This window comes from Sciurus vulgaris (genome assembly GCF_902686455.1).
Source record: "Sciurus vulgaris genome assembly, chromosome: 15".
NCBI lineage: Eukaryota > Metazoa > Chordata > Mammalia > Rodentia > Sciuridae > Sciurus > Sciurus vulgaris.
This window is the reverse complement of record NC_136476.1, coordinates 6,342,963-6,351,196: the sequence shown is the minus strand read 5'-3', so window position 1 is coordinate 6,351,196 and position 8,234 is coordinate 6,342,963. Positions and strand designations below refer to the sequence as shown.

General features: G+C 37.1%; 2 pseudogenes across 2 annotated transcripts; one reads left to right on the top strand and one right to left on the bottom strand.

The window, feature by feature from the left end:
* Positions 1-360: 360 nt before the first annotated feature.
* Positions 361-1,584, bottom strand: LOC306644856 (ribosome production factor 1-like; annotated as a pseudogene). The gene has a single exon. The product of its transcript is annotated as a ribosome production factor 1-like (transcript).
* Positions 1,585-4,290: 2,706 nt separating this feature from the next.
* LOC306644855 (ubiquitin-conjugating enzyme E2 K-like) lies at positions 4,291-4,622 on the top strand (annotated as a pseudogene). The gene has a single exon. The product of its transcript is annotated as a ubiquitin-conjugating enzyme E2 K-like (transcript).
* Positions 4,623-8,234: the final 3,612 nt, after the last annotated feature.

The window sequence follows — 8,234 nt, the reverse complement described above, 5'->3', positions numbered from 1 at the left end:
TGTCACCGGGCAGCTCTACTTCACAAAGTTCCCTGCATTCCGGGACTACCACCCCATCTGGGATGTCTCCCCAATGGGAGAAGCTCTCCTGGCTGCTTTGAGTTGGTCCCAAGTCTCTCAATATTTCCTCTTTTGAATCCTGGTTCCTGGAGCCACATGAAATGCAGCCACCCTCTAGTTCGCCATCTTGAAAAAACTGTATGAACCTGGATATTTATTTTGGTTACATGACCATACTAATTCTGCCTATCCATCGATGTGGAAGATCCTTCCATCTTCTGTGTCTTCTTCATTTTCTTTCTTTCTTTCTTTTCTTTCTTTTTTTTTTTTTTTTTTTTTTTTTTTTTTTTTTTTTTTTTTTTGCTATGTAGAGTGGCAATTCACAGCATTTGGTCAACTTTTCAGACGTGAAGATATATGAAGTCAATAAATGCCATTTTGAAAAAGGTGTTCTATCACAAATAATTTGCCAAGTTCATCAAAATCCAATACTATTTCCTTAGGACTTTTTAAATGGAATTTTCTTCGACTTGTATCCATTTCCTGGGACTTATGTACCCATTCATATTCTCCATATTTAGAATCAAATGTTCCTTTCTGAAGTGACCTTAATTTTAAGGTAAAATGTGGTCCAAGTTCCTGAATTCCCACTTTCTTTTCACTCTTGAATATATATCTGTGAAACCTGAAGAACATATAATCACGCTATTGTGGAATGTGGCAACCTGCCTTCTGATAAATTGAGGATCATGGGGAAAGAGAGAAGCAAACATACGTCCAATTGAATGACCCAGTCTTGTAGTAAAATTATTCAGAATTATTTCAGGTACATGTTCTGTGGGGTCTTTGCCTCTTCTCTTAATTTCTTTACGAAGATGAACACTGGTCATTTTAAAGTGAGCAGTGGTACCATTTGGCAAGTGACTCAAAAATAAGTCCATTTTGTGTTTTACGATCTTCATTAACCACAATCAGATCTGTGAAATCTCTTGAGATGCACTGTGGAATAATTTTTTTCAGAGCCAGTCCTCCTCTATAATAAACATGTGAGTCTGGTATAACTGTAGAGAGCAGTTCACAAAGTTGTACTGTTCTCCCGTGAGGTCAATCTGATGTTGTGATGAAAATCTTGGGAGACGTTTGCCTGTTGAAGTAAGAAGCAAATTCATCTGTAGCTTCATCATAAGCAACCTCTTCATCATTAGGGTCTACTACAGTTTCATCATAGACACGTTGGTTGTCAATGGTCTGAGGTATAGGCTTTGGTGGAGCCTTATCACCAAGAACCTCTCTCTTTTTTCAGTTTTTTCTTGACTGCTAACTTTTCTTTCCGCTGCTGTTGCTTCCACCGCGTGAACATCAATGTCGCTGCTGTTTGTTCTTAATCTCCGAAATGCTGAAGCCTGGAGGAAAAGCAGCGGCTTTTGGGGGTTGGACCCCGTTTTCTGTGGCCCCATCCCCAGTGACTGCAGCCTCTTGAGGTTCTTCGATAGCAGCTTTTCTTTTTAGGCTTTTCTGCCCACTGCCGCCACTCTTTTTTCCCGGGCCTTGCCATGTTGGGAGCTTCTTTTCTTCCGTCTTCATTTCCTTTCTTTAATATTCTATAGTTCACATTAAAGAGATCTTTCACCTCCTTGGTTTTATTTATTCCTGAGACTGTATGTGTGTGTGTGTGTGTATGTGTGTGTGTGTGTGTGTGTGTGTGTGTGTGTATTTGGATAGGACTGGTTTTATGATTTCTTTCTCAATAGATGCTTTTTTTTTTTTTTTTTTTCCTTTTTGGTACTGGGAATTGAACCCCAGGGGCACTTTACCACTGAACCACATCCACAACTCTTTTTTTAATTTGTATTTTCATTTTAAGGACAGGGTCTCACTGAGTCTTTTGGGGCATTGCTAAGTTGCTGAGGCTGGATTTGAACTCATGATCTTCCTGCCTCAGCCTCCCAAGCCACTGGGATTATAGGTGTGTAACACTGCAACTGATTAACAGATGCATTATTGGTATATAGGAAAGTTATTAAATTTTGTATATTGATTTTGTAGCCTGCTACTTGTGGAATTTGCTTATTAGCTCAAAGTTTTCTGGCAGAGTTTTATGGATCTTGTAAGTATAGGATTGTGTCTTTAAACAGTGATAATTTCAGTTCTTCCTTCCCTATGTTTAGCCCTTTTATTTCTTTCCATGGCCTAATTGACCAGAATTCCTAGCACTGTAATGAATAGGAGTGGTGAGATATCTTTAAGGAAATACTTCAGTTTTTCCCCATTCACTATGACATTGGCTTTGAGTTTTCACAAATGCCTTTTGATCTTGAGGTGAGTTCCTTCTATGCCTCATTTCTTTAGTGTTTTTGTCATAAGATGGTGATGAATTTTCTAAAAAATTCTCCCTGTATTGACATCTTACTTAGCTACTCTCAATAACTAGAGCTATTGAGATGACTTGTGCCTTAATTCTGTTTAGATGATGAATGACTTGAATACTACTTAAAATATGTAACTACATAATGGATAACATATATAATATATAAAAATATATAATATGCAAAATATTTACTAATATCTCATTAAGGACTTTTGCATCTAGTTTCATCAGGGATATTGGTCTGTAGTTTTCTTTACTTGATGTGTCCCTCCCTTGTTTTGGTATAAGTGTGATACTGGCTTATTAGAATGAATTTGGAAGTATTTCATCATTTCCTATTTCATGAAATAATTTGAGAAACATCAGCCTTAGGTTTTCTTTAAGGTCTGGTAGAATGCAGTTAAGAATTCATCTGGTCCTGGACTTTTCTTTGTTGGAAAGCTTTTTATTAATGCTTCTATCTTATTGGTAGTTGTTGGTTGGCATAAGTTTTCTATGTCCTCTTGATTCAATTTTGTCCAGCCATATATGTCTAGAAATGTCAATTTCTTACAGGTTTTTTCAATTTATGGAAGTGAAAGTTTTCAAAGTCATAATCCTCTGAATTTCTGTAATGTCTATGGTGATTTCTCCTTTTTAATCTCTCATTTGATAAATTTGGGTCTTCTGTCTTTTTCTTTTGGTTAGTTTGGCTAAGGGATTATCAATATTGCTTATCTTTTCACACAACAAACTTCATTTCATTGGATCTTTGTATTTTTTAAATTCTCAATTTCATTGATTTTTTATTATTTACTTCCTTAAACTGGTTTTAGAATTTTAGTCAGCTTTATTGCAACTGTGACCAAAAGACCTGAAAAGAACAATTTTAGAACTTTAGGTAAAGTTTACTTAGCATCCATGATTTCCAAAATCTTGGTCCATAGATGGCTGATTCCACTGGGCCCATCGTGAGGCAAAACATTATGGTGGAAGGTTGTTGCAGAGGAAAGCAGCTCAATACATGGCACCAGAAAACAGAGAGCACCTCACTAACCAGGGACAAAATATATACCCCAAAGGCATGACCCAGGGACCTATCTCCTCTAAAATACACCCTACCTGCCTAATTTTACCACCCAGTCAATCCATTCAAGTGGATTAAAGCACTGATTAGGTTAAGACTCTCATAACTCAATCCTTTCACCTCTAAAATTTCTTGCATTGTTTCCCACATAAGCTTTTGGGGAACTCTTTATAACTACTGATTGTTTCTACTTTTTCAAGGGCTGTGTAATGCATCATAAGGTCGAACATTTGGAATCTCTCTTGCTTATGTAGGAATTCAGTTGCAAACTCTCCTTTTAGAACCGCCTTCATAGTGTCCCAGAATTTCTTGTATTTTGTATTTCTATTTTCATTAGAAATTAAGAATTTTTAAATTTCTCCCCCGAATAATTCTTTGAACCACTCATCATTCAAGCCCTGACGCCGACAGGGCGGAGCCACGCGGCCAGAGCTTCCATTGAGATGCATGGGCTCAGTGCGGGCTTGAGCGGGCTCGTGCCTGGCTCCCGGCGAGCTCGCGGCGGGCTCGCGGCGGTGGTGGCGGTTGGGGTATAAAGGGTCAAAGTCCTCCTTGTGCACAGACCCGGTGGAGGTGATTCCACACTGAGGAGAGCACGGCGGCAGGGCAGCCTTCGTGTGCTCAGTCTGAATCACGGAGGGAAGAGGCGGTGGAGGAAGAGGTGTGAGAGATGGAGGTGGTCGTAGCTGCAACACAGGAGGTAGGAGGAAGATATCAACTAGAGATAAAAATACTAGAAATACATCCATTCAAACATTCTAAGGTCAGGGTTTTCACTAAAATATGGCATCCTAATATTAGTTCTGTCACGGGCTATTTATATATATATATATATATATATATATATATATATATATATCCTGAAGATCAATGGGCAGCAGCAACGACTCTACGCACGGTATTGCTGTCTTTGCAAGCATTATTGGCTTGCAATGACACAAGATGATTGATCCACAAGATGTGGTAGTAGCCAATCAGTACAAAATCTGAAAATGTTCAGTTTAGTAGCTCGACTTTGGGCTCACATGTATGATGGAACACCAGTTTCTAGTCCGGAATAGCCAAAAAAAAAAAAAAAAAAAAGAAAAAAAAGAAAGCATGTTTTTCCATAGAAATGCAATAATAGTGGCCTTGTCTTCAAAATCATGTGATGTAGAGACTGCCACAGAATTGCTTCTGAGTAACTGAGGCCTAGAGAGCGCACTGCTGATGGTCAAACTTGCTTCTTCTTGAAGAGCACCAACATCTGCTATTTTCAGTGTTCTGCATAAATTTCTTTCAAACTGGCAATCTTTCCTAATGATGTTACCTAGGCCCCATTGGAGTCTGAAAAAGAAAATCCCTGCTCTGTAAAAAAAGCTAATTGAACGTCTCTGTAATTTAAAAGGGGAAATATTTTACTTTTGTCTTCATACTTAATAGTGTAAAGATTCCTTTGAGCTATGTTAAAACCATGGGGAAAAAAAAACAACTAGTTTAGTGTTCAGCAGTGTAACAAGACTAGCAAGAGTTTGCTTCAGGATTTTGTTGGATGATGATATATTTTGAGTGTGTCAGGGCCATTCAGATTGTTGGTGTTGCATCACAGCCTCCTTAACTGTTCTCAACATGGATCCTCTTGGCTGCGAATTTACTTGCATGCTTGTATTTGACTTCTTAGGATGAGTAGCTGAAAAGACCACCATTTGAAGCATTAGAAAATTGTTAAATGTGAGATTTATCCAGAATTGAAGATGGTGGCTTATTCAGAGCCTTTATGTCCTGTTGACATACTGGGCACTATATCTGTTTTCTTCCCTCTTACCACACACAGCTATTATTCTGATGGTAAATTTCTCTGTACTTGGTGGGGAAATGTGCTGAGAGTATCTTTTTCTCCACTTTTATGTCATAGATTTGGAATGTTTTGTCACAGTCTTTCAAACTCTCTTTTAAGTAAGAATGTAAAAATGGGGTTGTCAATTTTCTCTTGCAAAACCAGTAAATACTTGATGTTACAGTATTCCCAGATTTATGGAAAGAACCCAAGTTAGTTTTTCAGTGAATTAGGCACTGATTTTTATATTTTTAAACAAATGGAATTTTTCATTTTTTGTTGTTGTTGTTGTTGTTGTTGAGAACTTAGATACAATGAATTATTTTGGTAATTTTTAGCCCAATCTTTTGACTTCAAGGGTTCTTTGGTGTTGACTTCTAATTTAATTCCAGTATGATGTAGTTAGGTGCAAGGAATGATAACATTTATTTTGTATTTGCTATGAGTTGCTTTGCAGCCAAAGATATGGTCTCTTTTGGAGGTTTCATGAACCATTGAGAGTATATTCAACTGATGTGAGATGCAATATTCTAAAGATATATGTTAAGTCCATTTGAGTTATAATATTTTAGGTACAAAGTGTCTATACTGAGTTTATGTCTGGATGATCTATCTATTGGTGAAAGTGGCATGTTGAAGTCACTCAGTATTACTATACTGGGATCTGAGTTTTCCATGTGAGTAGTGTCAGTTTTGTGTAATTATTGGCACATTTACAGCATAAATATTTACTATCATTATATCTTCTTACTGAATAGTTCCCTTTATCAGTATGACATGATCTTGCCTCTATTGATTAATTTTGTTTTGAATTCTGTTATTTTAGATATGAGAATAGCTACTTCTGTTTGTTTTTGGGCTCCATTGACATGCTATGTTAATTTTATTTTTTCACTTTTAGTCTGTGACTGTCTTTGCCTGTAAGGTGAGTCTCTTGTAAACAATATGTAGTTGGATGTTGTTTTTCAATTCATCATGCCAGCCTGTCTTTTTATCACAGACTTGAGATAATTTACATAGATAACTTACATTGTTATAGAGATGTTTATTAAGTTCTACCATTTTGATTTATAATATGTAATTTGTTTCTGTTTCTCATTTACTTAGCTACTCTTCAAGTGAGATTTGTTCATTTTTTACTGCTTGTGTAGGCAGTATTTCTTTAAATAAGTTCTGTAGTTTCAGCTCTGTAGTCATGAATTCATTTAGTTTCTGCTTACCTTGGAAGGTTTTTATTTCTTCTTCAATTTTGAAGGATGATTTGTTGGATTTAACAGTACTGGTTGATGTGGAGAGTGGTGACTGAGATTGTTGCCCCTGATTGCTTCATGCCTGTTGTGTGCCCGCTGCCTGAGAATGTTTCTGTGCATGGGTAGAGGATGCTTAGTTGCTATGGTGATGCCCTGCCTAAAGAGGCTGTGTGTAACAGTCTTATCAGTTTCTACCTTGATCTCTGGCACAAAGCTCCCAGGGATAGAGGAATTCTAAACATGACAAGACAACCATAATGTTTCACCAGTGGTGCTACTTCTGAGCCTGCCCACTTAGTAACTTTGGACAATAAGCTTCCTGAGTGCTGCAGGAAGCTCCAAGCATTGCAACAGTGAAATAGCTACAGGAATGTTTTTAGACCTATAACTTTCTAGTGCACAAAGAACAATGTCCTATAGTCCTTAAGTTATTTTTTAATTGTAAACAAATCCCTATTAAAGCTATTCTGCTCCTAAAGGCTCTCAAATCCAGCTTCCACCTCCACAATGTCCTCCCTGCTTCTCCTTCTCTGTTGTACCAGATCTGCTCTGTCCTTCCCTACATTTAAAAATTCTTCTTTGATTTCACAGAACTATTGTGCTGGACAACAACCTGCATACCAAACCCATCCTGATTTAGGGAACAAGGTTCTTTTTAGCATTATATTACCTCTTGTGAGTACAATTGAGTTTATATTTAGCAAAGTCTTTTGTTTTGAATCATACCTATGATTTCTTCTTTCATGAAAGGCTTTATATGATAATTTTTCCATCCACTTTTTTCTAACACTCCTGTTGTCTCCTTTATATTTTTTGTTTGGTGATTTGGTCATTTTGTTTTGGGGATCAAATCTGGGGCCCAGCACTTGCTAGGCAAGTGCTCTATCACTGAGCAACACCCCAGCCCTACTCCATATTTTTAAAACAAGATGTCACTTATGCTGGTATTGTTTATGTGTTTCTGTTATCTTCCTGTGTTAACCAGATGTTTAACTTTTATAACCCCTAAAGCTCCGTTCTTTAGAGTGTAAAGAGCTGAAAATAAGCCATGTGTCATTTCCTTTCATTTCATGGCTGTTTCCCCACTGAGTCTGATCAATCTGCCTTGGTCCATGATGCTGTTTCCTTTCTTTTCTGTTTGATAATGGTTTTCCAGTAATAACAGCCCCTTTTTCTGCTTGTCTGCTGCATTCACAGATGCTCATTATTTCTGTCCAAAATATGGTTCAATCCTGCCTCCTCTCATCTACCTACATTAACCACAGAAGAGCTTGCTGTTCAGGAAAATTCCTCCACAAGGCTTTCGGTATTGTTTTTTTGTTGTTGTTGTTTATAACAAATCTATTTATGACAGGCCCTGAGGTCCCTGGACTGACAAATGTAAAAACATCCTGTAATATCTGAGTAAGATAACATTCACCAAAAAATTTCCAGATGCGAAGCAGTTATAAAAATGGTTCATAGAATATATTCTCCAGAAAGGCCATATAAAAAGAAAGACTCAGAATCGTTTCCAGATTAAAAGAAACTAAGGCACATGACAATTAAATGCAATGCATAATTCTACACTGGATTTTTTTTAATGGAGATTGAAAGTAAAAATAAAGCTAGATATTGTTGGGTATATTGGTCAAAAAATGGAATATGGATGAAAGATTAGCTTTAAGTTTTATGTCAATGTTAAATTTACTGAGGGTGATAATTCTTGATATGTGAAGACATAGTAAGAAAAAA